Source organism: Moschus berezovskii, chromosome 14 (genome assembly GCF_049115385.1).
Source record: "Moschus berezovskii isolate FMDL1 chromosome 14, NW_MosBer_1.0, whole genome shotgun sequence".
NCBI lineage: Eukaryota > Metazoa > Chordata > Mammalia > Artiodactyla > Moschidae > Moschus > Moschus berezovskii.
Window position 1 is genome coordinate 31,774,170 of NC_142473.1, and position 13,552 is coordinate 31,787,721.

The 13,552-nt window shown below is 39.8% G+C and overlaps 1 protein-coding gene across 4 annotated transcripts in view; it reads right to left on the minus strand.

Annotated features, from left to right (window-relative positions):
• Nucleotides 1-13,552, minus strand: part of SIK3 (SIK family kinase 3) — a 280,096-nt gene that overhangs the window by 245,735 nt on the left and 20,809 nt on the right. The window lies entirely within an intron of this gene.

Below are 13,552 nucleotides of genomic sequence, written 5' to 3' on the forward strand. Positions count from 1 at the left end.
TACTGGAGTGGCTTGCCATTGCCTTCTCCGATATAATAATCAGCTCAAAAACAAACTCTTCACTAGAAAATAATATAAATGCAGACAATGAATCGTTGGGACTATCTTCCTTCATTGTTCAGTTCAGTTCAGTTCAGTCGCTCAGTCATGTCCGACTCTCTGCGACCCCATGAATCACAGCACGCCAGGCCTCCCTGTCCATCACCAACTCCCGGAGGTCACTCAAACTCATGTCCACAGAGTCGGTGATGCCATCCAGCCATCTCATTCTCTGTTGTCCCCTTCTCCTCCCGCCTCCAACCTTTCCCAGCATCAGAGTCTTTTCCAGTGAGTCAACTCGTCGCATGAGGTGGCCAAAGTATTGCAGTTTCAGCTTTAGCATCAGTCCTTCCAATGAACACCCAGGATTGATCTCCTTTAGAATGGACTGGTTGGATCTCCTTGCAGTACAAGGGACTCTCAAGAGTCTTCTCCAGCGCCACAGTTCAAAAGCATCGATTCTTCGGCGATCAGTTTTCTTCACAGTCCAACTCTCACATCCTTCATTGTGACCACGGGTTAATACAAGCAGATACCAAACGTTAGGTAAACAACTGGGAGACAAGAGGGGGAAAAAGCATAATCTTTCTAACGACTTCTAGACTCCAAGTGCTAGTAACGTGGACATTCAGCAGGGACTGACGAATCAAAATCCCTATATTAGCCACATGCTTGGACTTAGCATTGCGGAGGACAAAAATCAATATGGCAGTCTCTGTCTTCGAGGAACTTACACTTGCAACACACCTACTTGCAAAAGTAGGGAGTCAAGAAACACCTGGAGTAACAGGCAAATTTGGCCTTGGAGTACAGAATGAAGCAGGGCAAAGACTAATAGAGTTTTGCCAAGAGAATGCACTGGTCATAGCAAACACCCTCTTCCAACAACACAAGAGACAACTCTACGTATGGACATCACCAGGTGGTCAACACCGAAATCAGACTGATTGTATTCTTTGCAGTCAACAATGGAGAAGCTCTATACAGTCAGCAAAAACAAGACTGGGAGGTGACTGCGGCTCAGATCATGAACTCCTTATTGCCAAATTCAGACTTAAACTGAAGAAAGCAGGGAAAACCACCAGACCATTCAGGTATGACCTAAATCAAATCCCTTATGATTATACAGTGGAAATGACAAATAGATGCAAGAGATTAGAACTGACAGACAGACTACCTGAGAACTATGGATGGAGGTTCGTGACATTGTACAGGAAGCAGGGATGAATACTATCCCCAAGAAAAAGAAATTTAAAAAGGCAAAATGGTTGTCTGAGGAGGCCTTACAAATAGCTGTGAAAAGAGAAGCTAAAGTCAAAGGAGAAAAGGCAAGATACACCCATTTGAATGCAGAGTTCCAAAGAATAGCAAAGAGAGATAAGAAAGCCTTCCTCAGTGATCAATGCAAAGAAATAGAAGAAAACAATAAAATGGGAAAGACTAGAGATCTCTTCAAGAAAATTAGAGATACCAAGGGAACATTTCATGCAAAGATGGGCTCGATAAAGGACAGAAATGGTATGGACCTAACAGAAGCAGAAGATATTAAGAAGAGGTGGCAAGAATACACAGAAGAACTGTACAAAAAAGATCTTCACAAACAAGATAATCACGATGGTGTGATCACTGACCTAGAGTCAGACATCTTGGAATGTGAAGTCAAGTGGGCCTCAGAGAGCATCACTACGAACAAAGCTAGTGGAGGTGATGGAATTCCAGTTGAGCTATTTCAAATCTTGAAAGATGATGCTGTGAAAGTGCTGCACTCAATATGTCAGCAAATTTGGAAAACTCAGCAGTGGCCACAGGACTGGAAAAGGTCAGTCTTCATTTCAATCCCAAAGAAAGGCAATGCCAAAGAATGCTCGAACTACCGCACAATTGCACTCCTCTCACACGCTAGTAAAGTCATGCTCAAAATTCTCCAAGCCAGGCTTCAGCAATATGGGAACCGTGAACTTCCAGATGTTCAAGCTGGTTTTAGAAAAGGCAGAGGAACCAGAGATCAAATTGCCAACATCTGTTGGGTCATCGAAAAAGCAAGAGAGTTCCAGAAAAATATCTACTGCTTTATTGACTATGTCAAAGCCTTTGTGTGGATCACAACAAACTCTGGAAAATTCTTAAAAAGATGGGAAACCAGACCACCTGACCTGCCTCTTGAGAAACCTATATGCAGGTCAAGATGCAACAGTTAGAACTGGACATGGAACAACAGACTGGTTCCACATAGGGAAAGGAGTATGTCAGGCTGTATATTGTCACCCTGCTTGTTTAACTTATATGCAGAGTACATCATGAGAAACGCGGGGCTGGATGAAGCACAAGCTGGAATCAAGATTGCCGGGAGAAATATCAATAACCTCAGATATGCAGATGACACCACCCTTATGGCAGAAAGTGAAGAGGAACTAAAGAACCTCTTGATGAAAGTGAAGAGGAGAGTGAAAAAGCTGGCTTAAAACTCAAGCCAGAAAACTAAGATCATGGCATCCAGTCCCATTACTTCATGGCAAATAGATGGGAAAACAGTGGAAACAGTGACAGACTTTATCTTTTTGGGCTCCAAAATCATTGCAGATGGTGATTGCAGCCATGAAATTAAAAGACGCTTGCTCCTTGGAAGAAAAGTTATGACCAACCTAGACAGCATATTAAAAAGCAGAGACATTACTTTGCCAACAAAGGTCCATCTAGTCAAGGCTATTTTTCCAGTGGTCATGTATGGGTGTGAGAGTTGAGCTATAAAGAAAGCTGAGCACCAGAGAATTGATGCTTTTGAATCGTGGTGTTCAAAATCACAAGAAGAAGATTCTTGTGAGAGTCTCCACAAGAAGACTCTTGTGGTGAAGATTCTTGAGAGTCCCTTGGACTGCAAGGAGATCCGACCAGTCCATCCTAAAGAAATCAGTCCTGAACATTCATTGGATGGACTGATGCTTGAAGCTGAAACTCCAATACTTTAGCCACCTAATGCGAAGAACTGACTCATTTGAAAAGACCCTGATGCTGGAAAAGATTGAAGGCGGGAGGAGAAGGGGATGACAGAGGATGAGATGTTTGGATGGCATCACCGACTCAATGGACATGAGTTTAAGTGAACTCTGGGAGTTGGTGATGGACAGGGAGGCCTGCCATGCTTCAGTCCATAGGGTGGCAAAGAGTCAGACGTAACTGAACTGAACTGACACTCTGGTAAAACTAGATTAATGTATGTTTATAACCACTAAATTGTGTAAAGCAGATTTAAAGCAGTGGAGCTCATAAAAGGGATGGGTCGGCAGAGGTTAAAGAAAGTCGAAGAAAACAATGTGAAGGTCAGAAAAGCTGAAACTTGAAGGCAGGGCAAGCAGGATCAGTAACACTAGGAGACACTGTAAAGTCATGAGGGTACAGACCATAAGCCTGGCACACAGCCTAGAACACTGAAATATTTGTGGATGAATAGGACAAGGAAAAAAGGAAAAGAAAGGGAGGAGAAGAAAATAATAGGCATTCCAGATAAGAGATTATTTTCCAAATAAGATTAAACATGGCAATTTCATGAGGCAGTAAGGAAACAGAATCGTTATGAAACTAGGTAAAAATAGGTAAAATGAACCCAATCCATTCACAATTGTAAAAGTCAAAGACCAAAAAGATACATGCACACCAATGTTTGCAGCACTGTCTATAAGAGCCAAGACATGGAAACAACCTAAATGTCCATCAACAGAGGAATGAAGATGTGATGTGTGTACACACACACACACACACTGGAATATTACACACACACACACACACACACACACTGGAATATTACACACACACACACACACACAAGAATATTACACACACTCACACTAGAATATTACACACACACACACAGGAATATTACTCAGCCACTGAAAAGAAAGAAATAAGGCCATTTGCAGCAACATGGATGGATGATAGACTGTCAAACTGAGTGAAGTCAGTCCGACAGAGAAGGAGAAATATCACATGGCATCCCTTACATGTGGAAGCTAAAAAGAAACGATACAAATGAACTTACAAAACAGAAACAGACTCATAAACTAAGAAAACAAACTCATGGTTGCTGGTAGGGAAGGAATAGCTAAGGACTTTGGGAAGATCATGTACACGCTGCTATATCTAAAATGGATAACCAACAAAAACCTATTGTGTAGCACAGGGAACTCTGCTCAGTGTTATGTGCCAGCCTGAATGGGAGTGGGGTTTGGGGGAGAATAGATACATGTATATGAATGGCTGAGTCCCTTCACTGTTCACATGAAACTATCACAACACTGTTAATCAGCTATACCCCAATACAGAATGTTTTTGGTGTTAAAAAATAAACTTAAATTTTTAAAAGTCAATGAAAGAGATATAAAACTAATCTCATATTAAATACTAAAATGAGTATGTCCAGAAAGCACATTCTGTTATGCCTCCACTTTTCAAGAACACTAATAAAAAATGTAAATAGCCATTTTTCCTTAAATGGTCATTCATCTTTGTCATATTATTGGGCATAACCTAGAAACCATGCTAATATTTCCCCAGAGAAGAATTAATACCACTAGCTGGTACAGATGAGTAATTTTTTTCCTGAATATTTTTACTATCTGGAAATGTGACTAGGTTATCACTAAGGTCAGCCTCTTTGGTAGTTGTGTAATCAAATGTCGGAGACACACCACAATTAAAGCAAGAGACAGCTGAGGGCAACCTAGCACAAAAGCCAGTGACTAATGCTGAATCACAGCTTCCAAGTGATTACTTCACCATAACGTCAACCTCCCCTACTAACATCCCCTTCAGTGGTCCTTGGAAGTACATCAAAAGTATTATCCAATAACTATTCTCCAATATTTTGCAGGATAATGCTGAAGAATTAAGAGTAATAAAATCTAGTAGTCTTCAGCCTATAAGTCAACATTTGTTAAGCCAAGGAAATTCTTACCTCCCCAAACTTCACAATGGGAGAAGAATTCATGATTATGGCATACACTCTGTGTATATAGTAGATCCCCCAGATATTCCTCCCTGACAAAACATTCCAGGTCCTGGCTACCTACCACCAGCTATGGTCTTCAGCATGTGTGTGTGTGTGTGTTAGTCGCTCAGTCATGTCCGACTCTGCGACCCCATGGACAGTATGTAGCCTGCCAAGTTTCTCTGCCCATGGAATTCACCAGGCAAGAATACTGGAGGGGGTTGCCATTTCCTTCTCCAGGATGGTCTTCAGTGGCAGCTGTATAATCTCTATAGAAGGACTTCAGGAACTGCAGTCTAATGAGGGAAGGGGACAGTGGAGATTACATGATAAAGCCACGTACGCATGGTAAGTGCACTACTTTCATTTACATTATAAGCATATTTAGAGTGAGTCTGCTGCTAAGTCACTTCAGTCGTGTCCGACTCTGTGTGACCCCAGAGACAGCAGCCCACCAGGCTCCCCCGTCCCTGGGATTCTCCAGACAAGAACACTGGAGTGGGTTGCCATTTCCTTCTCCAATGCATGAAAGTGAAAAGTGAAAGTGAAGTCGCTCAGTAGTGTCCGACTCACCAGCTGTTAACATCGCCAGTCATTTTCCTTAGCATTCCTTCTACTCCTCCAGCCCAAATCATGCAAAACAGGCAAGCTGTCTGGTTATACATTAACACTGTTATAATGACAGTGATAGAATTCTGGTTATTTTTAATTTCACTGTTCAATTTGGGTGCCTAACACCTGGCATAATGGAAAGAACAAGAGCCTTGGAGTCATACTGACCTACTTACAAATCTCAGCTCTACCGAGAGCTATCTATCTATCTATCTACTTAAAAGATATGTGACCTTGAACAAGTTACACACCTGAACCTCAGTTTCCTTTATGGAAACTAGGTATAACAACAGCCTCTTTGCAAAATCGTTGAGATGTTAAGCATGAAATTATGTGTAGTATCCAGAACACAGTAGGCACTTAGCATATGGTAATTATGACAGAAGGCTGGTGAACACGCCTATACTCAGGTTTCCAAATAGTATTAGCTCTATAATGAGAGTCTTTTCAGCTTCATTCTCTCTAGTCCACTTGTGAGATGACTTACCTACCCTTTTATAATCTCATCTGGCCTCTAGAAGAAAAAGGCTCCCTCACAGAAATCAGTCTTTAGGTCAAAAATGGCTTGACCTCACAGCCATCTCCTTGCGATGCTATCACGTCTGCCATGACTCTGGGGCCTCTAGAAAATCCTGTTTTCTCTATTGCCTATTTCTGTTTCATTGCCTTAGGCTACATGCATTCTCTTACCAGATTGCGAATGCTCAGTTTTGTCCCCCAGTCTATTCTAGGGCACTCTGAAGTATCCAGTTTCTCAAGAAGTACCACGTTTTGGACTGCCATACTACTATACTCCAAGAGGGCAGTCAACCCAGCATGTTCTGCCAGTGCCTAAAACCTCTCTACCTCCGTCACAGGCAGAATGCCAGCTCTTCTCTCCCAGCAAACGGGATCCTGACTTCTAGAACGGCAGGCACGTCCCTCTCTCTCTACTTCATCTTATTCTCCCACCGTTCCCCTATATCCCACAACAGGAGGGAAAAGTGGAAAGATAATTCAAACCAGAGTCAAGAGACCTTGATTATTCTACTCTATCTCTGTTACTCAAATTTGTTCTTCTTTGTAAAATTCTGTGCTTATCTCATAAGATCGAAGTAAGGCTCAAATAAGATATTTGTGAATATGTTATGCAGATCTAAATATTACTATAACTATTACAAGTCTCTATTATGACTTAACATTTATTTTTGAATATAAAACCCTAATATTTTTTAACTCCTCTAGCATTATTTATATTAGCAAAGGGTAAGAACTCAAATAGCCATCCCTTTGGGGACTAACCAAAAAAATATCTGATACATCCTTTCATAGGAATACTGTATAGCATTTTTTTTTTATTAGAAAGCTTCTTATATAGCTACAGATCATAATCCTGATGATATAATAGTGGAAAAAGATGCAGATCAGTGAGTATAATTTACTACAATTTTTTTTTAAAGAAGGGGCACAGTAAACAGATACACACATTTACTTGTAAACACATAAAATATCACAATATACGTAAGACACTTCCCTGGGCTTCCCTGATGGCTCAGTGGTAAAGAATCTGCCTGGCAATGCAAGAGATGCGGGTTGGATCCCTCGGTCGGGAAGATCCCCCAGAGAAGGAAATGGCAACCCATTCCAGAATCTTGCATGGAAAATCCCAAGGACAGAGGAGCCTGGCAAGCTACAGTCCATGGCACTGCAATAAAGTCAGACATAACTTAGCGACTAAACAAGCAATCTAAGACACTGATGGGCTTCCCTGGTGGCTCAGAGGTGAAAGCGTCTGCCTCCAATGCAGGAGACCCGGGTTCAATCCCTGGGTTGGGAAGATCCCCTGGAGAAGGAAACGGTAACCCACTCCAGTATTCCTGCCTGGAGAATCCCATGGAGGGAGAAGCCTGGTAGGCTACAGTCCATGGGGTCGCATAGAGTCGGACACGACTGAGCGACGGAACAGAACAGAACAGAAGACACTGATAATACTAACTGTATTTGGGTCCAGACAGCCATGGGCTACGTGCAGGAAGAAAACTCTTCTGTGTATTTCTCTCTTTTGTAGCTTTTAAATTTTTGAACCCCTAGCCTCCGGACGGGGTAGGAAAACCATCTCTTCATACAACTATAAGCCTAAGAAACAATATGACCATTAGTGAGGATGACAGCATATCTGACAACTCATTTCCAGGGCCAGCCTCAACATCACAATTATCACCACCTAAAACAAACTACGTACCCTTCCATGATCTCATTCCTTCAAGTGACCAGAGATAATTTATTCCTTCCAGTCAAACTTGCTGACTTAGTTATTGTGTGTCCATGTGCTATGCACTTCCACACTCAACGCTATTTATAAAACTTATAGTCTTAAGGGATCTACTGCAAAGTCTTAGAAGGCCCCTCTGACCCATAACATTTTCCACCTTCAAGTCTGGTCAGGAATCATTCCAATGCCAACCTTACTGAACCAAAGACTAAGTTCTTCCTCTTAATTACTCCAGGTTCAGCACAGGATCCAAGTAAGGCATTCATTTGCATCTCCATGGTTAAATGACTCTACTGCAGATCATCCCCTGACTTAGAGAAGAGTGAATTCTGTTCATGTCCTCTAATCTGGTGGAAAAAAACTCCTTCCTAACCGTGCAAAATAACTCTTCCAGGAGGATAAATGAAATGTACTGAGGCAACATCCTCCCAAATGTAAACTATAAACAATACTGCTTTAAACATCACTTTAACCAGGAATGACATCCCAGGAGCTGAAACACTGCTCAAAACAACAGCAGTTACTGCCTCCATTCTTGCTGTCCTGCGGCATGGCATGTGGGGTATTCTTGAACCTAGATTATGAAGAGCACACTACTGAATATGAGCTTCATCCTTTGAATATTCTTTCACATTCAACCCTCGTTCTCACTTTCTGGCACGGAGATCCAAAACCTCAATGCAGTACAGAATGAAATGCTGGATTACTTTAGTGCAAAAAGGTGAAGCCTCCAAAAGCATTCTAATTAGGATATCTCTTCAATGAAAGCATATAGAAATGTGCTGACTCCTTCTCCCTTCTCTTTCCAACAGCTATTTGCTTTCTCAGGAGCAAATCTTCAGTCAAACACAAAAGCCAACCACCTAGCAAAGCTCAAACACAGACAGGTGTTTTCCACGCACAGTTAAATCTCAGGAGTAACTAGTCAGGATGAGTAACATCTACTAACAAGGTGCTTATTGGTGTGCTGGGACAGTTAACAGCCTAAAAATCTCTCAGTTATGACTAGCACTGATAAAAATGAGGAATAAAACTAAAGGAAAAGCAAGCCCACTTTCCATCAACAGAAAACTTACAAAAGGAAGAATCACACAAATCAGCTAGTCCTGCCACACAAAACCCCTTTTATTCCAGGGTGGAGACTAAGGGCCCCAAACAAACCTATTTGAGTATTTTTCTACTTTAACCCTACTGAAGCCCATGGATAGGCTTATTAAGAAAAAGTCTGAGAGAACTGGACAAAACAGTTTAAAAAAAAAAAAAATGAGTAATCATCTGAAAATATACTTATAAATGAGCAGTTATTTAAAATTAAGAGTTTCATTGAAGCACTCTAGAATAATGTTCCACACAATAAGTATGCCCTGCTCGATCAGCTCCATTCGCCAGACTTCACGTTTCTCTGCTTTAAACTTCTTTAATACTCACAAGATCCTAAAGTTGGTTCCTGCATGAGACAGACATGACAGAAAATCCCAATGCTAATATCAGACTATAAGAATTTTTAATGTTACCAGAGAAAAGGTTATTCAGCCATATTACCTGGACTTCACCCAAGTCATATCCTTTGAATTGATCTATTATTGCAAGCCACAGGAGGCAAACAAGTCAAGTACAGGTGAGAAATCAAGGTCACTAAACTGAATTCAATTATAGCACTTTTAGGTAGTATCTTTTTCACTATCTGCTTTGACTTCAGCTGGGTGCCAGCATGATTTCTTGATGCCTTTTCTACCACCTACCATCTCTCTGTGTTTTCTGCATTACAAGATAGGAAAATGCTATGCCTTTCTAGAGATACCCAAGATTATACAATGAGAGCTGTTTTTTTTTTAAAGACACTTAGTATGTCAAGTCAGAACTTGACATAATAAGTATGTCATATCCTAGGAAAAGCTCTTTAGCAAGTAATACTCCCAAATCATCTCTACTTTGCAGGCTCTCAGAACGCATTAAATGTTTAATAAGTTAAATGAATGTTTTCTACAGGATAGCAAGGAGTTTTACTAAAGGAGATTACAAGGTTTCCCAAACTGGTATTATATTTAAGAATGTTCAACACTGGCCTTCCAAATGTACTTTAAGTACTATAAAGCTATAATAATTAAAGCTATACAGTATCAAAGAAAGTAAAGACAGCACAATCAAACAATTAACAGTTCAGAAATAAACTGAAGTATCTGGAGATTTTGTAGACAAAGTAGCTTCTTAATTAAATCAAAAGGGAAAAGATACATTATTTAATGAACCGGGACAACAAACTACCTGTTCAGTCGCGAAGTCGTGACAGACACTACAGCCCCATGGACTGCAGCACGCCAGGCTTCCCTGTCCTCCACTATCTCCTGGCGTTTGCTCCAGTTCATGTCCACTGAGTCAGCGATGCTATCTAACAATCTCATCTTCTGCCACCCTCAAACTAGACATCTGGGGGAGAAAAAGATAGATTCATTCATTCAATAAGTGGAGGGCCTATCTCTGGCAAGCATGGTGCTAGATACTGAAAATAAGAACAAGGGAAAAAACTGCACACTCCACCACCCTCAAGGAGCTCCCAGTCAAGGGAAAGAAAAAAGTCATTAATAACAACAAAAACGAATGTAAAATCACAGCTCCAGTAAATTCCACAACTGATTCGCTTTACACTTGGTTTAAACCAAAATGCATTCCAGATGAAGCAAAGATCTAAATTTAAAAACAAAACCATAAAAAGTACTTGAAGAAAACATGGGTAAATATTTTCACAAGATTAGGATGAGAAAACAAGAAGCCAGAAAGTATAAAACATAAAAATCTAAGGTACTGTAAAATGTAAACATGAAAATATTTATATTTTACAGTAAAAAAAAAATACACTGTCAAGACAAACATAGAAACATCAGTATCAGTTCAGTCGCTCAGTCGTGTCCAACTCTTTGTAACCCCATGGACTGCATCACGCCAGGTTTCCCTGTCCATCACCAAATCCCGGAGCTTGCTCAAACTCATGTCCACCGAGTCGGTGATATCGTCCCCTTCTCCTCCTGCCTTCAATCTTTCCCAGCATCAGGGTCTTATAGGTAACTAATTTCCCTAATATTCAAAAAGTTATGCACATTTTCTTTAAATATTTATTTTCATTTATTTATTTGGCTGCTGTAGATCTTAGTTGCAGCACATGGGATCTAGTTCCCTGACCAGGGATCAAACCTGGGAGAGCTCCCTACCTTGAGAACTCAGAGTCTTAGCCACTGGACCACCAGGGAAGCCCAGCTATGCACATTAATGAGAAAAAGCCAAAAAGCCCAAGAGAAAACTAACCAAGGGATACAAATAATTCCAAGAAAAAATATGAATAGCAAATATACAAATGATAGTCAAATTTAGTAATAATAAATAACTCTTACAAACTAAGATGACATTTTCTTACCTGTTAGACTGACTCCCTAAAAAATGGCTGGTTGCCAGGGTTTAAAGAGGATAGAAGCACTTCATACGTACTCTCCATTGAGTGAATTAGCTTGGCCTTTCTTGGAGGGCAATTTGGCAACACTAATAAAATTTTAAGCACTCATACTTTTGACTCGGGCACTCCACCTCTAGTGAATTATTCTATTAAATTACTGAGAAAATGAAGAACTTAGTTTCTAACATTGTATATATCATAATGGAAAAGAACACACAACTTTTGGGAAGTTTACTCTAGTATAAAAGTCTTGATTTTTAAAAACTAAACTAAATCTGAGATATGAGTCTTTTGGAAAATAAATAGTGCAAATAAATGGAATAGAAAATAAACACTAGTACAAGTGCACAAATACAGATGTGCAGAGACTGTTAAGTGACATGTAATTTATATTTTTTAAAAAAAGCTGGAAACAACCCTAAACCTATCAATGGGATACTACTTAAATAAATTATAGTACATCCATAAAATGGAACACTCTGCAGCCATTAAAAAGATTGTGTCTAGGACAAAATGCACCGACATGACAAGATGTGGGAGATATTAAATTTAAAAATGAGTAGCAAAACCACTATATATAAAATAAACAACAAAGACATGCTGTACAGCACAGGGAACTATAGTCAGTAGTTTGTAATAACCTATAATGGAAAAGAATCTGAAAAAGAATATATACATATATTACTGAATCACTCTGCTATACACCTCAAACTAACACTACATGTAAATGAACTATACTGCAATGTAAAAGACAAAAAATCCAAAGTAAGAAAACATAGGCAGTACATACTCTGACATCAGTCCTAGCAATATTTTTTTAATATGTCTTTTCAGGCAAATGATATACTCGATAAGGAGTTAATATCCAAAATATACAAAATCTCATACAATGCAACAGAAAGAAACAACCCAATTTAAAAATGGGCAGAGAATCTGAATAGAAACTTTTCCAAAGAAGACATACAGATTGCCAACAGGTACATGAAAAGATGCTCAATGTCGCTTATCATCACAGAAATGAAAAACAAAATCTCAGTGAGATTTCACTTCACACCTGTCAAAATGGCACAACAAAAAGACAAAAAATATGAATAACAAGTGCTGATGAGGATGGTAAGAAAAGGGAACCCTCGTTAACTGTTTATGGGGACATAAATGATACAGTCACTATGGAAAATAGTATGGAGATTTCTCAAAAAAATTAAAACAGATCTCTACCATATGATCCAGCACTTCCACTTCTGGGTACTTATTTATCCAAAGAAAACAAAACCACTAGTTAGAAAAGATATAGGCACCTTTATGTTCACTGCAGCATTATTTACAATAGCCAAGATATAGAAGCAACCTAAGTGCCCATCAACTGACAAATGGGAAAAGATACAGTGTGTGCATATATATATATATATATGAATATTATTATTCAGAAAGGAAAGAATGAAATACTGCTGTTTACAACATAGATAGTCCAGAAGGTATTATGCCAAGTGAAATAAGTTAGACAGAGAAAGACAAGTACCATATGATTTCACTTATACATGGAATCTAAAACCTACAAGAAATGAATAAACATAACAAAACAGAAACAGACTCATATATACAGAGAACAAATAGGTGGTTGCCAGAGAGGAAAAGGAGTAAGGCAAGAAGACAAATAGGTGAAGGAGATCAAGAGGTACAAGCTTCCTGCTGCAAAATAAATGAGTCAAGAGTATGTAGCACACAGCGTAAGAGATACTGTCTGTCAATAATTACGTAATACTTTTTGTATGGTGACAGACCTTACCTAGACTTATCATGGTGATCATTTGATATGTATAGTAATAATGAGTCACTATGCTGTGTAACGAGAATTAACATGGTATCGTAGGTCAATTATATGAATACTTCAAAAACAAACTCACAGAAAAAGACATCAGACTTGTGATTAGCAGAGGCAGGGGTAGGGAGAGGAGGAACTGGATGAAGGAAGTCAAAAGCTAGAAACTTCCAAGTACAAGATAAGTAAGTACTATGGATGTAATGTGGGCTTCCCTGGTGGCTCAGAGGTTAAAGCGTCTGCCTCTAATGCGGGAGACCCGGGTTTGATCCCTGGGTCGGGAAGATCCCCTGGAGAAGGAAACGGTAACCCACTCCAGTATTCTTGCCTGGAGAATCCCATGGACGGAGAAGCCTGGTAGGCTACAGTCCATGGGGTCGCAAAGAGTCGGACACGACTGAGCGA